The sequence below is a fragment of the Trachymyrmex septentrionalis genome, unplaced genomic scaffold (genome assembly GCF_001594115.1).
Source record: "Trachymyrmex septentrionalis isolate Tsep2-gDNA-1 unplaced genomic scaffold, Tsep1.0 scaffold22, whole genome shotgun sequence".
NCBI lineage: Eukaryota > Metazoa > Arthropoda > Insecta > Hymenoptera > Formicidae > Trachymyrmex > Trachymyrmex septentrionalis.
Genome location: NW_017305375.1, coordinates 3,927,337 through 3,936,372, shown reverse-complemented (window position 1 = coordinate 3,936,372; position 9,036 = coordinate 3,927,337).

Below are 9,036 nucleotides of genomic sequence, written 5' to 3'. Positions count from 1 at the left end.
AGAGAGAGAGAGAGAGAGAGAGAGAGAGAGAGAGAGAGAAATAATTATATCTAATATTATATAAGAACTTAATAAAAATTATTACTTTAACCTATTCTTCTTTTTTTTTTAACTTTTCAGAGCTTTGGAATACAACTGTAATAAATTCATGTAGAAAGATCTAATATATTTCTTGCAAATAAAGTTTAACTTTCTACTCAATTCGGCAACAATCGTTGTCGAATCACAGCTACGTAAAAGAATGAAAAAAAAAGCGGTTAACGCCGGCTGGACGGATTTATCAGGGTGTATCCCGCGAGAGATGTCTCGACAGCACGTTGACCGAGCGCTCCCGCGGGAATGCGGCCGCTCATACATGCGAATTGGGAAAATTTTCGCGCTGGAAGCGCGGATTGTAACAACAGCAATCACCGACCGTGGCTGTGGGAGGAGGAGGCTCGTTACGGTTTTAATCGTTTCATCAAGTTGTTGTTATCGCGCCGAATGGCCGGCCATTTTACGGACGATCGGCCGGTGGTGAAGAGCAACTTGTTTTGTCCCCCGTGCGTTTTCAGGCCGATTCGCTTGTGGAATATGCTCGGCGATATTCCACGAGGGAAAGTTGAATGGAACAGCGAAGAAGCTACGAAGAATCGTAGTAATTGCAATAGACACTTTTTTTTTACGGTCAAAAGTTCAATATTTTTACGTAGAAATTGTAGTTAACCCAGTAAACACTAAGTTACATGTAATGTATTGTATCTAATTAGTTGTAATGTTAATTAGTTGTAATTTCCCACTTAACAATATAACTGTAATATAACACGTGTGTTACATTACAGTTTTATTATTGAATAGAAATTAAATTACAAGTAACAAATATGTTATATATAATTTTGTGTTTGCTGCAGTGAAATGTATTAAGTGCTTTTCTGAAAAAATTTCTGATAAAAGCGATTTCGAAATTATGTGGGCAGTTTAAATATAAATGAGACATTTTTTGTGAGTACAAATTAATATTGATAGACGTACTTATACTGAGTATGAGTGTCTGTTTATGCTATGTAGTTGTAAAAATTTTAATACTTTTAACATTTTTGCAAAAATACTTGAACATATGAAATATTAATGAACAACATATCATTGCACAACAATACTCGATATTATTTGTTTGGACAATGACTACAGAAATAACTGCGGCGAGTCCACAATTATTTAGGCCGAGAGAACAGATATCTCTATCTGTCGCTTAATGTAAATACATTTATCAATACTGATTTGTATTCACACAAATTATATTTTTTTCACATACGTAATTAATATAAGTTAATAGCAGTTGTGTGAGGTAACATATTTTTCTAGATCTTGTTTACAATAATTTAAAATGTTTTAAAATTTGAATAGAAAAAAATTTAGAGAATGCCAGCTCAAGAAAATAGATCTAGGATTAAGAATCCGTTATTCGGTCCCGTGCGTATAGATCGCTCAACAATCGTGGTTAATGGATCTGCGATGCATCATTAATGCGAGCCTATATAGTCCTAGGAACTTAACGAGGTCATAAATCGCGTGGGGCGTCCTTTTTTCCGGGAAAGATCGTGAATCTGCGCGCGGAGCTGGCCGACCGAGGTCGACATTCGATCTGTTTTCGAATTAGACGGGGAGGTAGTCGCTCGTAAAAATGGTGGTACGCGCGCGAGCACAACCGAGGTAGATCCTATCTCGTAAAATTATGTCTTTATTAGGCGGAATCTCTGTCCGATGACCATAACGGTTTCCCGAGTTGCGGAGTTACACCGCAGGTGTCTCTCGGTGGAACGAAAGCGAGAGGGATACCAGGATATCCAGAAAAAGATGGCAGAGCACGGATGGAAAATTCACGATCGTAGATCTCGATGATCTTTCAGCTGAATCTTTTTGTTAATTTAGATTCGTTGCTTTATATAACATTGTTATCAGTCGAGGAGGAAAGATACGACACCTGTGTCTATTTCTATCAAAATATATTAACTTTAATTTCGGCCTGACTTACTTTTTATTATTTTCTGTTTATAAAAATTAGAAAAAGATAAAAAGTAAATTAAACTGAGACTAAAATTAATTAACATTGATAGAAACGAATATTAGCTTCTTTGTATTTTTAATTTAATTAATATATAAGGCTCAAAACCTACTAAATAATATTTATAATATTAATTGTTGTGTCCTCGGAACTCTGCTATTTCAGGCCCTCCTGGTGTGAAGGCAACTGAAAGAAATCGATATTGGAAAGAAGAAGATCAATTCCTACCAACCAGCTGACCTTCCAAACCATTCCAAACAGAGATAAACGAGTTTTGTTCAGGCTATCGCCACGAATTACGTTTAGTCCTATTACATTTATTATTTTATTCTCTCTATTAATAAAGATGTTGACGTTCTTTACTCTGCGTAAATTATTTACAGGAGTGTGAGCTGCAGAAATCCGCTTTTTTGCAACCGTTATTTTGACGCAACAATGTTAATCGTAATGCGTTATGAATAATATTTTATTTATATAAAAACAAAAATTATATAAAAAAATACGTCACGTTTATTATTGAGTATAAATTTTACATTTTATATTGTATGTGGAAACTCTTATATATTTTTTATGTGTAAAAGAATTTTATGTTTATTAATTTTACAGTACTTTACAATACTTTACAGAATCTTATTTACGCAAAATTAATTTTCTAAATTAAATATTTGTGATACCTCAGTTTTTCGCGTCAAATTTTCAAATGTCATTATTGATCATCCGTAATCGATAAATGACAATTGCATAATCACGGCTGTCACCGTCGTATGGCATTAATACTTTTGAAGAGCGCGAAGATTTTACACGTATATGATTTGAATTAAGCCGATGCAGATCGCGGTTACTCAATCCTTCATTGACAGGCTAGAGCTACGAACGATCGAGGTAGAGTGAGATCTCCGTGGCGTTATTGATAAAGTATGACTAATCGGTAATCATGTTGTACACCACTGCCAATACATACAGTTGGCAGCAATATCCATCTTGCAACAGTTTTTTGCGAAGCGCTCGACGGAATAAAGTGGGCTCGTTTTGTTGGATTAAACGGTCCGCGATCTCTGCGGTTCAATTTATACGAGTGTTGCGTGGCTTGTATCCGTCAAGAATTGAGAAACAAGTTAATGGTGATGCACGCGCGAAGATCTCGTAATAGATATTACGGCTTTCAAAAAGAAAAAGAAAATAAGATATACCGATACAAGCAGGGTATTCAAAATTGTATGCAAGATTCGAATCTCTGATGCAACTCACAGGTACGTTAAGGATTGCCTATGACGAGGCCCTTCAGACAAATAAAGATGCTGATAAAATTGGGCAGATTTCTGTAGAATCAGATATATATCTTCATTACAGTTACTTCTCTCTAGATCTCCAAGTGATCTTAGTAGAATAAAATCTCTTCCAGACTATATTCACGGTTGTTGATCGTTTTTAAGAGATCACGGTAGCTGATCGTAAATCTGTCGTTTTTCACACAGTACCGTTATTCTTGCGTCGTTTTAGTCAGATAGAAGTGCTTCTTCGTCAAAGACTATTTTCTTCCTTTTGATTCTCATAAGAGAGAAGAGAAAAATATATATATAACAGTACTCTAGGAAAAACTATGAGATCAGTGAGCGATAGATAATCAGTAAAATTAGGAAAGCTCCAGTACTTTTCATTTTTCACCTGACTACTATATCTCCGAACAATCTGTAGTGAAAGTTGTGACACCAAAACCTAATCGTCTTCGCGCTTCAATGTCGTCTAATAATTTAATTAAATTCCCATTTCTCCCAAAAGAAAAATGTGCAAAGTTGAACACTTTTGGAAATTATTATTCAAATGAATAAGTCTTCCGTATTCTTACGTATTTTAAGTCGTAGAATCCAAAAATAGTCTTGAAAATTAAGCTTGTAACGAGAAAATTGTGGAAAGTGAAGGAAAATGGGAAAAAGACGAGAAATTGTTAAAACTCTCTGATATGATCTTTTCACGTTTACTTTTATGCTTTCTTGTGTATTTTGAGTCATAGAATCTTGAGCCAGCTGTCTAAGGGTACTGATATATGAAAAGGGCGTATAGAAGTTCCGACCCGGCAAAATATCTCGAGAAATATGTATAGTTGTAAAATAAAAAGTTTGACATAAAAATTGTAAAGCTTAAAAATTATTATTTATCTGTTTATCAATTTAATTCGGTCACATCGCTAAGATTAGGTAAAAATAACTTGAATTCTTTTAAATAAAAATCCTTATTTTTTATTACATAATCTTATTATTTCTTTTTTAGCCGTCCTTCAGATTTTTCCAAAATACTGTTTTACATTTTTTTTTCCTATTTTGTATTTTTTACATTTCCTTTCATTCTCAGCCATTTTCTCGGATTCTACGACTCAAAATACAGAAAAATATGTAAGATTTATTCGTTTGAATATAATAAGTCTAAAAAGTTCAACTTTGCACACTTTCTTTCTTGTAATTTTGATATAGGTAATTGATAAATTTCAAATTTTTTTAAGTATCTGGAAATTTAGCCAGATGTAAAAAATAATTTTACACTGTTAAATTCTTAATGTCAAATCCAATTTAACTAAAATAATAGAGTTAAACAATTTAACTCAAGAGAAAATGTATTAAATTTAGTTTATTATTAATTATAAGCATACGCGTTAATATGGATGTTGATACGTTAATATGGATACGTTAATGGATGTTGTTTACTAAAACTAACTACAGAAAGGGATTGATTTACATGCTAATACATGAAAGTTAAAAATAATAAAATGTTATTTAATTAAAGAGATTGGGTTATTTGATTGTTCTATTGCTCCGTTGATATCAAACAATCAAACAGTGTATATAGCTAAATTTTTAAATACTATGTCTATACCACGTCACAATTACACAATTGTGCAGATTTATAAACATAATGTTATATATTTTTGAGACTTCTACGAGTATTTTCTTCAAAGAACTTATACGGTTTACGGATTATCTCTATGTCTTGATGCATTGTTCAAATGTCGATGCCTCAATGTTTCGTGAACGAACATTATAGTTCACTTTATTCACAGCATCGAACTATTGTACTTTTACAAGAAAACATGCAGTGTGAGAATTACCAATCTTGAATGACACACACAATATTACTTTAGCCTTTTATAATCAAATCATTTTAGATTAAAAATTTTTTAACTGATTGCATTTTATGATCTTATTAATATTATAGATATTAGTGCCTTAACATTTATTATTGGTATTTATAAGGTTACATTCAAAAACATCCGAAGAAGCGACTCAATAATTAAGACAATTAATATCTTGTTTACCCAAGCAACTACGTGTTGACAACTTAATAGTAATTATAGCTGGGCGTTCTTATTTGAGAGACCCGTATAGTAAATATATGTATATACTGGTCTCTTCGCGCGCTCACACGAGGACGCTTATATTTTACAGCCGATGCGCAATTTACATACTATACAAAGTAATGCGAGTTATGCAAATTTTAATCGGCATAATATACATGCCCCGCCACCTGCGTGCCGGACACGCACCTTCCTTCGAACAACGATGCTCTACGCCATTGGCAAGCGAGCAATCGAAACGCCATTAGTACCCGATGGCATTAAATGAGCGTGTTCTCCAAGCGAGTAGCCGTCTCGTCCGCGCGCGGTGGCTTCCACGAAAATTAACCACTTGCGTTGCATCGATTTGAAATTCATTAATTTCCGTCTGGATCGCGCAGAGATGCATGCACGCTGTAAACCAAACAGAAACGCTCACCCGCGGTGTCCGCGAGCCATTAACGCTTGCCTCATCTCAGAATCGAATTACGCGATCGGTTTTCTACGATCGAGTATAAACTTATCGTTGCGACTAACTGCGATTAAAGTTAATTAATAAATTAAGATATCATATCATAAAGCGACCAATTTAGGAAACAGATTCATACTTTGCATGTAAAATAGCTTTCGTAAAGTATAAATTTAAAAATATAAGATCTTTAATTTGATAAAATCTGCTATATACAATAAATATATGTATTAATTAATTACAACCGTAATTATGCGTTTGCACGGGACCTTCAGGATATATACTGCCGGGCATTCTCATTATCGGATATCTACGTGATTGGCGATAAGAGCCATCGAGAGTCCAATAATCACGCGTTACTCACGAAGCGAGATCTCGGTGGTGACCTAATCGACTTATCTAAATTAATGTAAATCGTCATTTTGTCAGCGAGTACAATCTGTAACGGCTGGTCGATACAGGGCGGGAGAGAGTGTGGACTGTAAGTATAAATATTTCTTAATAGGCAAGCAGATAAAATCACCCTTCCCCCGCGACTTCTCGCCTAGCTGATTCATACATGTCACTGAATGGGCATGTTTTTCCTAGGATATTACGTTTCTCCAGGCTATAAATCGAGCGATAATGCTGATAACGTCACCGAATTGAACGCAAACATTCCATAAATACAAATTACAAGTCGGAGGACAGTTATGCGGGTTAACGATTTAATTTGCTCGTGTCTGAGACAAAAGTTTAACTAGTTCACGGAAAGAATAGTTTTGCTGAACTGTCTATCTAAAAATTTAGCTAAATATAGATCTAAAAATAATTTTGTTAAACTATTTAAATATTTGTTCTAGATCTAAAAATAATTTTGTTAAACTATTAAAATATTTGTTAAATTATGCTCAAGCTGATTGCTATCAAAATATTTTGCAGCAATTACTCATCATATTCGAATTTCCTACATAATTATTCTGAGAGAATCCAACAAAATTATTTTCAAATCTAAATTTATAACTAAATTTTTTAATCTTTCAGCAAAATTCTTATTGTGGAAAAAATTTTTGCGAATCTAATCACGTAAAAAACGACGGCGGTATTTTCAAATAAATAAATCATAAATCATAATAACATTAAAATGAATTGTAATGAAACGAAAAATGATTTTAGTAATACTTTTGGAGTCATTTTAAAGTTGTTTTGATGTTATGATAACTTATGTTCTGCTTGGGTTTGACATCGTTTGACAAAGCAACTTATCATAATTTTTAAGATTGTTGGGTCATCTAACCGCAGAAAATACAAAGTTTTACATCATAAGCTGTCTTGAGAAATGTGAGAAGTGGAAATAATGTGGAACGATTGATACAAATTAGCTAATATATTCCGATTGCTCCACCAGTTTCTTTGATGTATATTATATGAGCTGCTGTTTTATAAAGTATATTAATATTATGAGAGAGAGAGAGAGAAATCTTATGATTAAACATAATCTCGAAGTAAGAGATTGTCCAATCTAGTTTAAGATAGTGTAAAGAAAACGGTGCTTTAGAAATAGGAAGTATAAGTTTTCTTATAAATCGCGTGTAAAGAGTTAATAGCCATTTTATGACGAATCGACGAGGCGACATGAGCAAAGTGATCGCGCCACTTCAAATAGACCCGACGTGTAATTCATTTTGTATAAATAAACAGGAATATTTTACATAATTGCGCGGGAAACTCGTTATCGCGGCCCGGTAATGATAACCCTGTGCTAGTCGCTATAATTTAGAACGCTAATAATTAGACTGATAATTACTAAACGCGGCTCGCTCGAGCGCAAGATTTACCGGCGCTCCTGAACGATCTGTCGACACGACCAAAAAATGCATTTTAATATATCGTAACGACGTATCGATTAGCATGGCCGTGGGGAATGCACAGAAAAAATTAGCGAGATCCGCCCTGTAACCTAGAATTAGACGCATTTAATCGCCGCTCGTTAATTACGGAAACCACAGTTACCCCAAGCAACAACATGATGTTTTCGCTAAGTTCCATAATTCGCGTGTATATCATTCCGATGGTTGTTCTCAATTAGTTCAAACGCGGTGGATTTTATAATGTATCCTACAGAATTCTCATGATGAATTTTGTTTGAAACGATTGCATTTCGACGATCTTTGATATATTGAAATTGATATTGAAATATTTTCTACATGCTTCTGAAAAGTTTCTATTTAAAAAATACATATTTTTATTATTATACTTGATTGTATTATGTATTCAATTAATTTTGTTAATCGAGAAGCACGTGTACGATCGAAATAACGACTTTCTCCTATCAACAAATTAAATTGAGCACGCAGTTGCAATTTAATGTCGCATTATCGCGCCGTAGTATCACTGTGTATTAGAGCTTGATAAATTAATCGGCCAATGAGAATAGATTAATAGGAACCCCGTCACAGTGTTGCCCGCAGCGGGCATTCGCACCTCTTTTCCGTGGCGCGTAGCACACGTTGTTATTATTATTCATAAACCGGTCTATTCTACCCTAATCGAAATCAAGACGCGCCATTAAATTCCGGGGGCCGCGCCCTTTAATCGTCACCCGACAGCGTTACGGGCACGATTTGTCATCCACGAAATTGAGTCGCATCTGCAGAGAGATGCGCGCGTCCGGGATGCTGCGCTTCCGATAACTTACACGAATGCACACGTAACACAGACATACAATATGAAAGCTTGCGCGTGTCGAAATCCATGGAACGTTACTATGGATAGTATACGGATTCGCGACTCTAATACTAGCGCAGGATTCTCGAGGGCAATATAATGCTCGCTGTCGAGTATATACGGGCCACGGACCATTAATATATGGCTGCTGGGGCCATTGTTGCGAATTAGGTGCCATTGAACGACGCATTGTCGGTGACGCCGGGGAGTCCGACGGAGGATGCAATGTGCCCCGCGTACTACCAACCACGTTTTGATAGACTCCGTAAGTGGAGGACCCCCGCCCCCTTTTCCCACGCGCACGAGTCCCTTTATGTCTGTCTGATACACTTCTTCGCCATGCTGTTATAAGTGAGCATGAAATGGCTAAGAGATTAATTGAGCTGAAAAATTCTTGAAGCATCTGTTCAAAGAGATATTTCAATCAGTCTCTCTGTTTAACTTTTCTCGCATAAAAATTCGATAAAAAAATACAGAATCTAACATAAATAGTAT